The sequence below is a fragment of the Manis javanica genome, chromosome 14 (assembly GCF_040802235.1).
Source record: "Manis javanica isolate MJ-LG chromosome 14, MJ_LKY, whole genome shotgun sequence".
NCBI classification, from domain to species: Eukaryota; Metazoa; Chordata; class Mammalia; order Pholidota; family Manidae; genus Manis; species Manis javanica.
In genome coordinates, this window is record NC_133169.1 from 76,566,726 (window position 1) to 76,583,774 (window position 17,049).

The 17,049-nt window shown below is 38.9% G+C and overlaps 1 long non-coding RNA gene across 1 annotated transcript in view; it reads right to left on the reverse strand.

Moving 5' to 3' along the window:
- Nucleotides 1-4,220: 4,220 nt before the first annotated feature.
- The window catches only part of LOC140846161 (uncharacterized), a 120,225-nt gene continuing 107,396 nt past the window's right edge, over nt 4,221-17,049 (reverse strand). The window contains exon 3 of the long non-coding RNA XR_012125075.1: nt 4,221-4,383. This is a non-coding gene — a long non-coding RNA (uncharacterized lncRNA). The remainder of the gene's footprint in view (nt 4,384-17,049) is intronic.

The window sequence follows — 17,049 nt, forward strand, 5'->3', positions numbered from 1 at the left end:
TCTGGCCACTCAGAAGTGCTGCACAGGGCCAGCAGGAATCGATGAGTTAGTTCATCAATAGTTCTCTAACTGCCCACTTCCATTTAGGCAAGAGGCCTTGGAACAATGAGGTCATAGAATCTCTAGAAGGTAAATCCTAGTAATTTCTGAGCACACATGACATATTCCTCCAGTGAGTAAGAAAATTGGGCTGTATCTTATGGTGGTGTCTCTTTTTTTTAAGAGACTCATTTTCTTGTTTTGTGTTGTATTTCTAACCTTTCTTTCTACACTATGTTACAGTTAGGGCTTCCTTGCAAAACTTATAGCCCAAAAGTTGCTTACGAATCTATTTCTATTCTTTTGACTTCAGATAAACGATCCTTTGAGAATAGGCAAAAGAATTGCCCACTGTTGTGTTTTTAGCTTTCACTGTACTTTAGTGCAGAAGCTTGACATAAACCTTTCAGTCAGACATGCAGGAACACAATGCAAAACGAGCCTTGGGGAATTTGGTGACTGTTAGGAGATCAGAGAGCTGCTATTCACAGTCAGTATTTAAAAACCAGCAAGCTATAATTTGAGGGCAGCCAATTAACTTCAAAGTAGCTGTATCTGTAGAAACATATATAGATATAATTACATATTTTCAGATTAATGAAAATGTGGGCAAGGGCTGCTCTGCTTAAATTTTTGATTTACACATTTTCATAGATACCAACCAAATTACATTGACTTTACTCCATTGAAAAAGCAGGTTAATCTGCCCACTTCCTAGGGATGAAATTAGCATTAGTGCCTATAATTTCAAATCTTTGTGGGTGTGTATGTTGACCCTCACCTGCAAAACATATTCCCCACTTGGCATAATCTTGAGATATTTTGCAAGGATTACTTGCCCTATTCTTGGGAACTCAGTAAAACAAAACAAACTCAGAAGATTTAAAGTTCTAAGAAGAGAGGCTTACAGTCTTAAGACAGAGAAAATGAGAGATAATGTAAAACATACATGCAAACCCAAAGTGGATTCCAATAAAATATAAGAACATGTCACTCGCCTACTAAAAATCATCCAAAGCCTTCTGCTCTCACTCAAAGAGCTAATGATTATTAGATGCCCCTCCCCCCGCCCCTAGCTGCCCCTCTTGCCCCACGCAGTGCTCCTCTCCTTCTGCTCACGCTGCTGACCACACTGGCCTCCCTGCTCTTCCAGGAAAGCATCAGGCACACTCCAACCTCCACGCCTTTACACGTACTTCTCTCCCCGGACCAATTTCCTTCCACATACACACAGTGTTCCCTCATCCGCTTTCAGGTTTGCCTCTGATGTCACCTTTCCAAAGAGGCCTTCCTTCTAACTCAGTGCACCTTCTCCCTCTCCCTGCTTGAGTCGCCACAGTGCGGACCAGCATATGGTGACTATGTTTATTTATCTGCTTATTTTCTCTCTCCTTCCATTTGAAAGAAGTTCCGAGGGCAAGATTTTGTCTGTTTTGTTTAGTCCTGGTCACCAAGCATGTAGTAGATATTCAACAAATATTTGTTAAGGGAATGAGTATATTTTTATTGAGTGAACTAATGAATGAAGAACAAAAAAATGAAAGAAAGTCAGCAATGAAGGAACATGATTTGTGAATGGGACTTTATGAGTATAGCTAGAAGATAAAGATGCATTTAGGCACCTATTAGCTTACTATTAATTGAAGAGAAAGTTAGAGTTCTATGAAAAAGCAGGACACATGGCAGAAATGAAAGAACAGTAGAGATCATCTGCGGGAGTGTTTTCCAAACTCAACAAATTTCCCAAGCAGACAAAACTATTCCATTATTTACTTCTAAGTAAGATGGCTTTAACCAAGAACAACAATACCTGAAAATGTTCAGCTTGAAAATATTAAGCTAGGATTCTCAGGCTATCTTTGACATTATTGTCTCTAACCCACACCCAGTCTACCAAGTTCAACTACTTCTTATCAACTCCACCGATATCCCACCAGTCCAAGCCACTGTCCTCTCCAGGGGAGCTGCCTTAGCCTCCTACATGGCGTTTGTGCTTCTTCATTTATAACCCTATAGCTTTGCTGACTCAGAGTGATGACACTCAGGACAGAAACCCAAGGCGCTGCCACACCTAGAAGGCCCTGTGTGATATGGAGCCTGGCTCCACCTCCAGCCTCATTTCGGTCCATCCCTTCTCCCCACCACCAGCAGCCATGCTGGTCTTCTTGCTGTTCGACACACCAAGCAAACCCATGCCCCAAGGTGTCTGCACACACGGTTCCCTTGGAGCATTAATCCTCCAGGTAGACACATGGTTCACACCCTCCCCTCATTCATCACCTCCTTCATGGTTTTGTCCAAATTATCACCTCCTCAGAGAAATCTCTCCTGACCATCAAATGTAAAATTATAGCCCATCCTTTATGCCCTTCCATATTTTATGTTTATTTACAGTCCCTCTCATTTCCTTACATTATATTATAGATATATCTATTTCTATACTTTTATTGCTGTTTCCTCAGTGGCCATAACTGTACCAGGTTCAGAGTCATTGCTCAAAAAATATTTATGGACAGCAAGAGCATTGAATGTGATACATGGAGAGGCTGCAAGCTGGGGTACATTTTAGTCACTATTCACAGGAAGAAACGGACTTAAAAAAATGGATTTATAGCTTTTCAGAAACCAATATGTTCATAATTAGAAGTATTTTTCCACATTTTTAAGTTCACCATCACTTCCCATTCTAGGGGAAAACATTCAGAACCACTATAAAAATTGCTGGAGTTTTCAGTTCCGTGTGATGACTGAAGGTTCATGGGGTGACAGAGCTTACGCTTTCCTCAGTCCTCACTTAGTCAGCATAAAACTGACTCAGTCAATATAAGCAGTCAGAACAAGGCAGAAAAACTCAATTTCCAAATTAGATACCTTCTCTCTTCTCATCTGTATTAAAAAATAACCATGTTTGTGACCTGTACTTTATCACTGTGGTTTTAGAAAAATGTGTATTTCCTAAAAGACACAGAAATATTCAGGAGGAAATCAGGCTCTTAAATCTCAAAAATCTGTTTATAGGATGCATTTTCTAATCCTACATAATTTATAGAATGTGTTCATCTAATCTCCTACTGTATTATGATTCCTTCCATTTAAGGTAATAAAAAGGGAATTAAGTTGCACGTTTTCCATACTAATTTGGGTCTCCTTTAAAAAGGGAGCCAGAGAAACAGAATACTATACATATCTAATGTGTGTTCCTTCCTCTCCAGTTGCTGTTTTCCTATAATGTTACTTTTGCAATAATAAAATAAATCTGTATATTCTTTCTCCCAAATCTGAATAAAAAGTTTTGTGTACATACTTGGAGAAACTTCTGTGATTGTAAAATGTCAAGATCTCCTAAAGCATGTTTCTAAAGCAGAGACAGGCATATCTGAATATGTTACAACTCAGGCAGAATTTAAAATGTCCCTATTCCCCAGTCCTTATGCAACCTCCCTAATCAGTGGGTGCTCCGCTATTTTTCCACCACAAGGAGAATTTCAAGTGGGTTTCTCCCATTGGAAAAGAAAGCCAAAGACATCACTGTATAGATACATGTGTGTATGTGGGTATCACATAGCTGGCTTGAGCCACATGTACATGGACTTGAACTGATAAAAAGCTACATTATAAATGATCTCCATGTTCATGTTATATGAAATTACTGATGATGCTTTTATGATTCCTCTTTAAAATAAATTGCAAAGTATTATCTGGATATTAAAACATTTTCCACTCCAGTTCTTTCTCTGCTTTTAACCATATACATTCTTAATATGCTGTCAAAACAGCAAGATCTGTCATCATTCAATTTTTACAGTATCACTTCTAATAAACAGGAATGTAAACAACATAAAATCTACAAGGCAAACATCCACTCATTTGTCTTGACTAAAATCAGTCTTTGAAAGACAATATTTTGATTCTAAACTACAAAGTGTGGTGAATTTACAGGTAAGCTGGCATTGTCTATATGTAGAGTCTAGAGGGTTCTGGAATACCATTTGCAAAAGTATTTTACAATTATTCATTGGAGCTTCTTCATGCCCAGCCCAGTTGCAGGCACCTAACACGACATTACTGAATGAACAGACATAGCTTCTATCCTTAAGGATGTCGGGCTACCACTGCATGACTTCTCATTATAATAATGTGTAGGCACATAAAAACATGCACATACCTCCATGCAGGTGCTGTTTTGATCTTTTTTTTTCCAAAGAAAAGAAAAACTGGGCAGTTTCAAAGCCACTGCCTACTGCTTAGAAAAGCAGAGGTCATGAATGTTCCATTGATGTATCTCAGATGTTATCCCTTATGAATGAAGGGTTTCTATGCAACTTGATTGTGAAAATTATCTGCCTATGGGAATTCAGAGAAAAAAGAAAACTATTTTAAGTGGGTGTTTCCTGCATGAAAAAAGGGTTATGATGATGCATTGTTAATTTTAAAACTGCAGTTTTTTAAAAAGTCATGACCACAACCACAGCAATGAAAATACCATCAGTAACTCACTCTTCCTACCATAAAACTGGCTGGAACAGTGCAGGCTTTTGGCTACATCTACACTGCTGATTAATTCTTTGAATGCAGGAACTGTACAATCATTTAAAGAAATGAACACTGACACATATTGCCTCAATTAGAGAAAAGAATAAGAGCAAATTTCATCGTGTTTTAATACATATGCAAAACAGGGTTTGTGTGAATGACCACTTTCAAAGGTTTCAAATGCCTTTTATTCACTCCTTGATACGCATTCACAACTCCGTTGACATCAATGAGAACTACTCAAGCGTATTGAAAAAGAACAGGCCTTTATGTGTATACTTGTACACTGAAACAATAAGTCTGTACATTCTCAAAGAAACCTATTTGATTGTCTTAGTGTTAAGCTGATTTAAAATCACTGGCCACATTGCGTGAGATAGGGAGAGAGAGATGATTAACAGGGAGGAGAAGGATCCAGGCATTACACAGCCTAAGTTGCATTGCCATAAATTGTCCTTATTTTCCTTAACCACCAAGGACAGGAACTGATTTCTTAATTTCTCTTTCATACTAAATGGGAATTACATTGTCACTATGTGGAGACAGGAATGACACAGGATGGTTCCAGTGGTTCCCTCCTGGCTACCTGGCAATAAACTGCAGTGGGAGAGTTGGCTCATGGCCTCAAATTCCCACAGGGTCTCTGGGTGGCAGTGGCACAGTCTACCATGGCATCTATCTCCGCTTGAAGATTATTCTCATGCTTACAAAGGCCTTCCTTTGTGCCCACCTGACGGAGGTTAAGTATAATAAGAGCAGGATGCATGCAGCCAGGCAAGGTGTTTGAGAGAGTCTGGGGCAGAGAACATCATTATCTACAATACTTCTGAGACAAATAAACCTTCAGACAAACATTATGTGAACATTTAGAGAGAATGTCTCTGGTCCTACATGCAGAAGAACAAAGATGAAATACCATTCGGAGTTTCAGGTTTCCTATTTAATGACTCAAAATCAAAACAAGCAGCTTATGTGTGATTAAGCAGAGTCCAACCGAGCAGGATCTGAGGCTTGAGCAGCATGTCTGAGGACACCCAAGCAACAGTCCTCATCTAAAGGAGTTCGGTATGTTCATTCACGGCAGCCTGTCCTCTGGGACAGATGACTGACGATCCTTTAGCTGCCATCTTAAGTTGGCAGCATTTCACAGTAGAGTTTGGTGGTGGCGTACAAAGTTAGAGAGGCATTTTCTACTAGGACTAGTTACCACAATTCACAATTTACAAAAAGTACAGAGGAAACGTGTTGCCACATCAGAAGGCAGAGTGAACCTCTGATGGAAGCATCTGAAAGCTTGCCAGAATTTCATGATGCATTATTTTAATAGCTCCAACAACTAAATCTTAAGATGTAAATGAGCACATGATGGTTATACACTTGGATTTTTCTCCTTTGCTCACTGCATACCGAAAACATTAGCCTGCTGAATATATTTGTAGGCTCAGTACTTCCAGACTGACAATTGCTGCTTTTGGCACCAAGTTCTTGGTGATAAATAGTGATCCCCAATTTTTCTCAGCCATCCATAACTATTTCATTGTCCTGTTTAATTAAGAGACAGGAAAATTACTTTTAGGAAGTTATGAGTTAACAAATCATTATTTTTCTTTAACTTCTAACATCTCAATAGTATTAGAACTTGCTGTAGTCTCATTTCCCAAGACCAGAGCAAAGAAAACTGAAAGATCATCACATCTGGGGAGATTTGCACCATAAAAAGATACCATGTAGCAATACGCAAAAGAGTCCAAAGAGATTGGTAAATCTAAGAGGCTTCTGCCCACCTGCAGATGGGTAATGGCACTGCAGTGTATTTCATATGGTGCCAACTTCACGTATTAGAATTAGAAAGATCATGGGCCTTGGAGAGTCACACACAGCAGGGAAGACCAGTGTCCCTCTGCTACCCACTGGTTAAGTGATCTTGGAGATATTAACCAAGGATGCAGTTTTCTCACTCGTAAAGTATAGAGAGGAGTATTTCTCTCATGGAGCATTAAAAATTACAGCAGATACGGATCCTGGCACCAGAATAAGTGAGGTCTTACTATGCAGTCAACACTCAATAAATATCAGGTAGTACATGTTACCTGCTGTAATGTATATTTTAGAAATGAGGAAATTGAAGGTGAGTGAAAGATTACTACTGATGAAACCAGAGCAAAATCCCAGCTCCCTTATGGAGGACCTGGGACTCCCTTATACAGTCCTTCCTGTAGTACGTAAAACTACCCCTTGTGTTAGTGTGTATATGCACGTGTATGTTTCATCCAGATGTCCTGGGGCTGGTACCACTTCTGCTTAGCCAAGACAGCTCATCCCCAGGGCCACTTCCTCCTTTCACTGAATTCACTGGGCTCCTTTTTTATCCGAAGGAAACTTGAGATAATCTTTGCCGGCAACAGGACACTGAATCCTGTTCCGAAAAATCTCTGCTTCCTTCTTACTCAGGCATCTCCACAGTGGGAAACCCTCCCGCCAGTGGTGTGATTACTCAGCACCACCATATTGACAACATTTTTAGAGCAAAAGGCAGATACCTTTATGTCTAATAATCAAGATAATTTTTTCATTCATATTTATTGAGAGTGTCGGGTGCCCATGATATAGAAGTGAGTAATACATGCAAAGTCATCACTCAGATGAGCTTAAATTCCAAAGGGGCAAAGAAAGAAAAGCAAGCACACAAACAGTTCATCTGAGTCATTTTGCTGTAGTAAACCTCATTTCCTCACTCTTAGAACTGAGGGAGTATTTTTTATAAAATCCATCACTAGCTAGGAAAATATAATATTAACCCATTATATCAAATTTTCACTACAGGTGCATCAAAGCACTAAATGTAAAAAGAAAAGTCATAAAACTTTAAAAGTAAGGAGAATATTTTATAACCTTGACCTCAGGGACATCTTCTTAAGAGTAGAGACATTTTAAGCCAATAAAGAAAATGCAGACATATATTAACACCATAAAAAAATATATATATGGTCACAGAACCCATAAACAAAGTCAAAAAACAAATGAAAGTTAGAAGAAAATATTTGTAAAACACACAGTAAGTATTCTGAAAATGCAAAAAAAAATGTTCTAAAATGGATAAACTACCCATTATAAAAATGGACAACAGCTATGAATCACAACCAGTTTTGCATATCAGAAAATAAAAAAGAATCACAATCCGAGTAGTCATCAGAAAATACATAAATTATGTAAACAAGAGAAGAAACTTTGTCAAATAATTCGACAAAATCTTTAAAGGCAAACTGCATTCAGTACTGATAAAGACTTAGGAAAATATTTTCTCTCAGACATTGTTAGTAAGGTTATAAATTATGACAAATTTTTGGAAAAAGTAAACTGGAAATACTTACTAAACTTTAAAATCACATACCCTTTGACCCCAAAAATCCCACTCTGGGAAAGTATCCAACTGAAATAAAAGTGCAACTACTTACAGATCTATATAGAGAGATTTACAGTGGCATTATTTATAATTGGAAAAAAAAACAACTGGAGACAGTCCAGTCTGAGGTCTAATGTCCCATCTATAAATGAAGAGCCCATTTACAAAGAAAGGCTTTGATCAATTATGTTATACCTATTTAAGAGAATTCTCTGAGCTCTTAAAAGAATTAAGGCAGATTGTATGCATTAACTTGCAAAAAGATTACCTCATTGTTGAAAAGAACAAGTTACCTAGTAATATATATTAGTTGATCACAATATTGTTTTTATCTGTATGTATAAATGCCTTTTATATTTGTACAAGCAAAGAATATAATAATGAACGTTTTAGGATTTGTAAAAAATCGGTACCTAAGAAATTCCTTTAGAGAGGTAGTTTTAAAACAACAAAGTGAGAATGTATCTGTGTACATTAGGCACTCCTTTACTTTGGATTTTTGCTACAAGTGTGTAAGACTTTCAAAGTCAAACCATTAAATAAAACACACAGTGTGGTAGGGACTTGAGCAGAGACGTATGCAGATACTTAACAGATCCCTGAGAGGGAGCAATCTGCTTTTGTGGAGCAGTCAGGGAATTTCCATGGACAGGGTAGCCTTTGGGCTGAATCTTGAGAACACTACAGCAATGTCACTTTCATTGGTCTGTAATTTTGAGGAGATGGAATCCAGTTCTGATCCTCTCCTTAATGCCAGAGGCGCTCTTTGGTAGTCTGATTCTACTAAATCAGACTCCATTTGGGGCCTGTCACCTTGCGTTCGACAAAACCACCACAATACCATTATCGTGTCTAAAAAAAAAACCTTTAGTAAAACCTTAATATCATCAAATAGTCGGTATCCATATGTTTTGTACCTTTGAAAATTTCAGTTACCTGCCTCATGGAAAGAAAGAAGCCAAAATTCTGCTCAGTTTTTGCTAAGGAGCACATTCACTGTAGCCAAGGACAGAGGGATTATTAATAGTAAGGAGTTAATACAAATGTATCACTTGCGGGACCACATCACAGAGAAGGAAACAAGAGTAGAAGAGACTATCCCAGGTCCTGCTCAGCTGGGCTTTGGAGGGGAGCCCACAAAGATGGCATTTTAACCTTTACCTTCATTGACAATCACAATCAAGAGCTGATTACAACACAGAATGTGATAGTCACATATTTTTGTCCTAACATTCAATTTCAACTCGTTATTCTGTAATTACGGATAGATTACTGGAAGCTAAAGCTAATAAAGAAGTAATAAGATGCTCTTCCCATAGGAGTACAGTAATGAATCTGAATTAAACAGTATTTCAGAAAATGGATACAAATATCTTATCAGCAATTTAAATACTCTACAGTCCTCAGACTTCTATTTCATGATGGAGTAGCAACCATCTTCACAGTGAGCTTACCATACACTAACAGATTAACACAAATATATTACCTACTCAGATCCTTCCTCATACACTTACTTTGAAGGTGAGAATGTTGAATCTATTACTCCCCTGCCCAAAATAGTATTTTAAGGGAGGTAAATCCATTCAATTAACCATGATTAACTATATGGCTCCATAATAATAAACTCTATCTATAAAATAATTGGAGGTACTAGATTAGATCATTTGCAAGGACTCTTGATTAAGGAGTTTTACTGAGATTTTGATTCTTTCTACTATACCTAAATCTTCACTTACCATTGTCTCTCTAAATATCAGATGTTCTATCAGGAAAGGTGTTAAGAGTATCATCTTAAAATATACTTAGAACTACAAAATAAAGGGGATCAGGCTGACTTCTACATTGGAGTAGAAACCTACTACTTTGTACATTTGAATAACATTTTTCATAAGGAATCTTGTTTCTTATGACTTGTCAAACGATATGCCATATAAATACTTATTGACATAAGCTTCAAGTAGGCAGGAGAAGAAAAAAATACATTTTAAAAGCCAACATTTTTAAATTATCCACTGTATTTATATCATCTCAGAAAGCAAAATGATTTACTAGCGGCACACATAAGGCAGAAAACTTTTCTTCTGCAAACCAAGTTGATTGTTTTTGTTATATTTGCTTCTATATCCTTTCACATGTAAAAGATATCTTAATAAGAAAAAATGCAACCCATCCTCCCAAATATGAGTCAGTGAATAAAACACAGACATGCTGACTTTGAATTATTCTTACAGAGCAAATATAATAGTATATAGGCTCAAAGAAGATAAAGTTTTTACCCAATTACATGGGAGGAGAGGGAGAAAGCAGGGGAGTAGAAAAACCTTTGCAGAGAAAATTGTACTTTAATTTGATCTTGGCAAATGAATAATAAAAAAAGCAAAGACAGGAAGTTATTCCAAGGAATATCAACTCCTAGGAAAGGAGTCAGCATAGGGAAGAGGCTCAGACATCATGCCAGATATTTTCAACAGACACACTTGTTTAATGTTCACTGCAATCTGATTATTATTATCATAATTTTATAGATGTGGAAAGTGACGTTCAGAGAAGTTAATTAAGTTGCCTAAAGTTACACACTCAATAAATAGCAGAGCCAGCCTTCCAATCCTAGAAAATGGCTTCAAAGTCACACTGCATGGGAATAATCATTTATTCAAAAAGTCTTTATTAAGCACTCACTGAGCATAAACGACTATAGTTAAAACCAGTGATGCCAAGGAGTCCAAGATGCAGTCCCTGTCTATGAGGAGCCTGTTGGGCTCTTGGGCTGGGTCAGGAAATAGTGAGCTTCTGAGTTGATCTGCAGTAATCTCACCAGCCTCTTACTTCCTGCTGTTTTCAGTGCTCCACGGAGTACCCTCAATTCATCCTCACTGGGCCCAGGTAAATGGCTGAATCCTATTCACCACTGAATCTGCTTTGAAACAAGGATGATCCTGTTGCAAGCAGGGGGAGTGCAGGGCTGTCTGGAAAAGTAGCTAGAGAAGCTTCCATCGTGAAGGAGCTGCCACTGTCCCTAGAGGTCTCAGCTCAAGTGTCCTGTTCTTTGGGTTTCCTTGGATAGATGCTTAGGAGCAGAAAGACCCCAGATGTTCCCCTTCCCTTTTCCAGGAGGGGCTGGGGGAGCCCAGGAAGAGCACGACTCCTCTTCTGTTGCAGGCCTGCTGAAGCTCTTGGAGGCAAGAGTTAAGTAATAGCTCCTCCTGGTTTTCTTCTCTTTGACACTGTCTTTGTCCTAACAATCCATTCCTCCCCATTACCTATTTTCACCCTTCTTGATGTGCTAACATGAAGTAAACTGTCCTTATTCTCAGGAACTCTAACCTAGGAAAGTCATCTTGTTTTCTAGCTCTGCAGAGCTTACTCATCCCCTGCACAGGAGGAACCTTCCCAGTGCATGCTGACATTAGTGCATGCACAGTCGAGCTGCATCTTGAGCCATGTCCCTGGGCCAAAGAGAACGAGGCTCATCTACAGGCTTTGAGCCCCCAACAGAAGAGATGTCCAGATCTCAGGGACTACTGATAAAATGTGGATACACTTCCAGTTTTAGATGAACACTAGCAGGAATAATTTCTGCAGAACACTCCCCCGCAGTGCAGTTGCCAACTGCATAGAAAACCTAATTGTCCCACGTTATCTTTAACTCGATTTTGGAAAATGAAATGCATCAGCCAGAGACTATAGGAAAAACCAGCATTAACTGAATACTTAATACACATACACATGGATTTGTTATCTGTCATTTTGGTAAATACCGTGCTGTTCATGCCTTCATGTTCTACTTCTTAGGGAAATGAGAGAAACATTTTTTAAAATTCTATATAGATTTGCTTCCTCTGATTAATTTATTAATAGATATAGGAGGCACTTGATACATTCTGATTTCTAGAGTTGCTACTACTAACCTACGTAAAATTAAAATCACAATCCGATTAGCAACTGCCTAAAAATGCCTTGAAGATTATTAGCTTTAAATTCTGCAAAGCTGTGTTTATTTGGCTTCTGATTTTGAATATATCCCAACTGACAAATTAAGAACTATTAAACCCTGGTTTGGTTTTAGTCTCTCTCAAAAGGCTATCCTTATCAAAATAAAATGGGACCTAACAGCTCAAAAACATAAGGTTTGCTTTATCTCAGACAAACACAGCTAGAACACAAGAAATGAGCAAGAAAAAAGATTAGCTGGAAAGGCTTAACATTTTCTTACCAGCGAGCACACTGGCTTTGGAAAACCTTTCAACTTAACAATGGTTTGCATTATCCTCAGTCATCCATTTTTCTCCAAATCCTCTTTCATAGGCATTTCCCAGAGTTCTGTCCACACGGCTTGACAGTTTTGTTATTTTGGTCTGATTTTCTGCAATTTTCTTTCTCTTCTGTCTGGACAATTTTATCATTTGCCATATTTTTCAGACTGGTGGTTGTATTCTCCCTTCTGGACTGGGGGCTTTATTCTGGTTTGGATTTCTGGACATTTGGCAGGCTACTGCTATAAAATGCAAGAGATTTGGAAGCTCTGCACGTGGTAAGTGTAGTGTGTGCTTTCATTCACAATGGGCTTCTGTTGTTTTACAACAGGTGGGAAAACTGCCAACTCTTATTTCCTCTGCACCCACTTCTGACATATTTAAACAAGCCTGTAGTAGTGACTCACAGCAATGAAGGTTTGTGGGTTTTTTGGTTCTTTTTTTATTAAGGTACCATTGATATAAATTCTTATGAAGGTTTCACAAGAAAAACAATATGGTTATAACATTCACCCTTATTATCAAGCCCCCCCCCCCCATCCCAAATTGCAATCGCTGTCCATCAGTGTAGTAAGATGCCACAGAGTCCTTATTTATCTTCTCTGAGCTACACGGTCTTCCCCACGACCCCACATACACCATGGGCATCAATAATGTCACCCCACAATCCGTAATCCCTCCCTACCCACCCGCCTTCCCCCAACCCTCCCTTTGGTGACCACTAGTCCCATTTTGGAGTCTGTGAGTCTGCTGCTATTTTGTTCATTCAGTTTTGCTTCATTGTTACACTCCAAAAATGAAGGAAATCATTTGCTATTTGTCTATCTCTGCCTGACATTTCAATGAGCATAATGCCCTCTAGCTCCATCCATGTTGCTGCAAATGGTAGGATTTGTTTCTTTCTTATGGATGAATAATATTCCATTGTGTATACGTACCAGATATTTTTATCCATTCATCTACTGAGGGATACATGGGTTCCTTCCATAACTTGGCTATTGCAAATACTGCTGCAGTAAACATAGGGGTGCATATCTTGTTGAATCTAAGAAGTTGTTTTCTTTGGGTAAATTCCTAGGAATGCAATTCCTGGATCAAACAGTATTTCTATTTTTAGTTTTTTGAGGAACCTCCATATTGCTTTCCACAATGGTTGAACGAGTTTACATTCCCACCAGCAGTGAAAAGAGGGCTCCCCTTTCTCTGCCTCCTCACCAGCATTTGTTGTTCCTAGTCTTCTAAAGTGGCCATCCTAACTGGTGTGAGGTGATACTCACTGTGGTTTAAATTTGCATTTCCCTGATAATTAGTGATGTGCAGCATCTTTTCATGTGCCTGTTGGCCATCTAAATTTCTTCTTTAGAGAAGTGTCTGTTCATATCCTCCACCCATTTTTTAATAGGGTTATTTGCTTTTTGGGTATTGAGGCATGTGAGTTCTTTATATATTTTGGATGTTAACTCTTTGTCGGATATGTCATTTAAAAATATATTATCCCATATGGTAGGATGCCTTTTTGTTCTGCTGATGGCGTCCTTTGCTATACACAGAAGCTTTTTATCTTGACGTAGTCCCATTTGTTTATTTTTTATTTTGATTCCCTTGCCCAAGGAGATATATTCAGGAAACAGTTGCTCATGTTTATATTCAAGAGATTTTTGCCTATGTTTTCTTCTAAAAGTTTTACGGTTTCACGACAAATTCAGGTCTTTGATCTATTTTGAGATTCCTTTTGTGTATGGGATTAGACAATAATCTAGGTTCATTCTCTTGCATGTAGCTGTCCAGTTTTGCCAACACCAGTTGTTGAAAAGGCTGTCATTTCCCCATTGTATATCCATGTGGCTCCTTTATCATATATTAATTGATGATATATGCTTGGGCTTATATCTGGGCTCTCTAGTCTGTTCCATTGGTCTACGGGTCTGTTCTTGTGCCAGTACCAATTGTCTTGATTACTGTGGCTTTGTAGTAGAGCTTGAAGTTAGGGAGCATACCACCCCCTGCTTTATTCTTCCTTCTCAGGATTGCTTATGCTATTCAAGGTCTTTTGTGGTTCCATATGAATTTTTGAATTATTTCCTCTAGTTCATTGAAGAATGCTGTTGGTATGTTGAGTGTAGGGATTGCATTGAATCTGTAGATTGCTTTAGGCAGGATGGCCATTTTGACATATTAATTCTTCCTATTCATGAGCACAGGATGTGTTTTCATTTATTGGTATCATGGTTCATAGGTGATATACTTACTAATTTCATAAAATGTTGGCTCATAGTTCTCCAGAACAGCTACATAGGTCAATACTTCATTTTATATCATGAAGGTTCCTTTTTTTACCCATATCCTTACTACCATTTGTATAGGTTGATCTAATTTTTACCAGCTTGGTATGTGTAAAATGATCTAATTTCTGGTTTGGGTTTTTCTAATAGCTGACAAGGTTGAGAATATCTTGGGAAATGTGCCTACCACTTAGTGGCTGCCAAGAGGCCGAGCCCACATGGGGGGAACAGCATAAAGCAGGACCTACTGGAGGTAAAGAAGGCTGAAGCTGGCTGGATCATGGCCTCACTCTAGAGCAAATACATATTGTCCCTAAGGGAGGAGACAGTCAGTGGGAAGTTGGAAGTAGAATGGAGCTAATTGGAGTTCAAACCCTTTTGTTTCCAGGAGACTGGGGTCTAGAACAGAAGCCAGGAATGAAGCCTTCATGCTTGACAAGCACAGGATCCATGATGAGGGCCATGAAATGTAAAGCCAGGGGCTTCCTCTTTCCCTAAAGGCTCTGGGGAAGTGACAGGGAAAAAGAGTTGCAAAAGAAACAATGGGTTATTGAAATACATGAGCCTGTTCCCTACAGTGGGGAAAATTCAATAAATGTTGGGGCTGTGTGGAATCACAAGGTGTTTACAAACCCAATATACACATACACCTCACATATAACTTATGTGTGTATATAAGTTATAAGGTACTGCAAAGATAGGACACTTAACCATGTTCTATGGGGCAGGCATGGGTCTAAGCCTGTTTCTCTCAGGTAATGCCTTATCCTCATCCTTTAGTAATGGGAGATTTAGTAATGGGGTTACCCTAGATACATAAAGTAACTGTCTTTTGCTTAATCAATATCATTGGTTCTCAAGGTCTGATATGAAGTGCAAGATAAAAATCCAAGTTGATGGTAGAGTTTCTGTTGGGTACAAGGGATCCCCCCGTCAGTGGTCTGCTCTGATGCACGTGTCACAATGCTATGGAACACTGTCTCACATCATAATGGCCCTCCTGCTGTACTTTAGCACTGGCCAGGCCAGTCAGTGAGTGAGTGAGTGAGTGAGTGTGGAGAGAGTTGTTTGTTGTTCTTGAATGTACCTACTTGATTCTTGGCTGTCATCACTTTAACCTCCGGCAGCAGAGTTCCGGGGAGGAAGGCACCTGATTTTGGTCACTCACTCTGTGAAGTGCTGAACCATGAAGCGTAAACTGAAAAGGAAACATCTTGAAACCACACGTGCCCCCAAAGCTGCCAGGATGTCAGGAGGTTTGTGTCAGTGATATTCTCTGAGCACTGGGGAGCTAGAAACCGTCTTCTAAAGAAAAAAGGAGCGAAGATTCCTACTTATGGGAGAGAAAGGGCAGGAAGGCGGGAGGGTGGAGAAGGTGTGGGTTCGCTGCTCATTCTCACGGACCAGATCATCTGAGGGCCGAGAGGAGGTTCCCATGACCAGGTCCTTGTCTCTGTGGCTCAGGACCTGTGTTCCCCACATCATGCCAATCTGGGTTCCTGTATCACAGACGTAGTGACTGATTAGTATAATATTTCTTATAGAATGTATTTCCTTTTATTTCCTTTTTTACAATGTTACAAATTTTCCAATAATACTCTTTCCAGTTAATGAAGAAAGTGTAGCTCAAAGAGGTAAATGAAAAATTAGGAAAACAGTCTGACTACCTAAAACTGGAGGTGCAGGGATGAGAGAGTAAAGTCATACAGAAAATGAATTGATTTCTTAGATTGTCTCAGACATTGAGACCTTTCTTTCACTGTCTCAGTGTATAGACATGTAAATGTGAGGCTCCTTTATGAAATGTAAGAAAAAGACCAGCGGGACACACACACACACACACACACACACACACACACACACACACACACTTGCCCACATATGTACAGACAATACCATTTAACCACGATGGTTGAATTGATAAAGTGGATCTTTCTGGAAAAAGGGGAAACTGAAATAGTTGTAGTGACTGTGAGGTTTTAAAAAGTAAACAAGTCCTATGAGGAAGAGCAGGTGCTCAGTAGTGGGAGGGGACAGGTCAGGACCAAAACCGAGGGTCCCAGTGGTGGCTCATGAAGAGAACGTGACATTTCCAACAATGTTTGGGATTTCAGCACACTCCAGTGGGGCCTAGGAGAGAGGCTTGGAAAATGAGTCTGTCCTCAACTCAGCTTCAATACAAACAGTGCATGTTCAGAGATATTTTTTAGTGTAAACTATGACATGTAAAACACATTCACATCAATTCACACCTACACACATATACATCATAAATAAGCCAAGTGAAGACACAGAGTAGTTTCTAAGATAATGGCTTGCTTAATACATACCAGGTCCAATTATTTCCTTCTCAAAACTCATTTTATCACTAACGGAGTAGGCTCATTAGTTGGACTAGAAGAGGCCTTAATAACTAATACACGAAGGAATCTATTTCTTATGTAACAATTAGTGTATGTGAAGGAATAGGGCAAGTCTCCCTGCTGATAGAAACTTTTTTATAATTAATACTCACTTTCAAATAGACCCAAGGTTATCA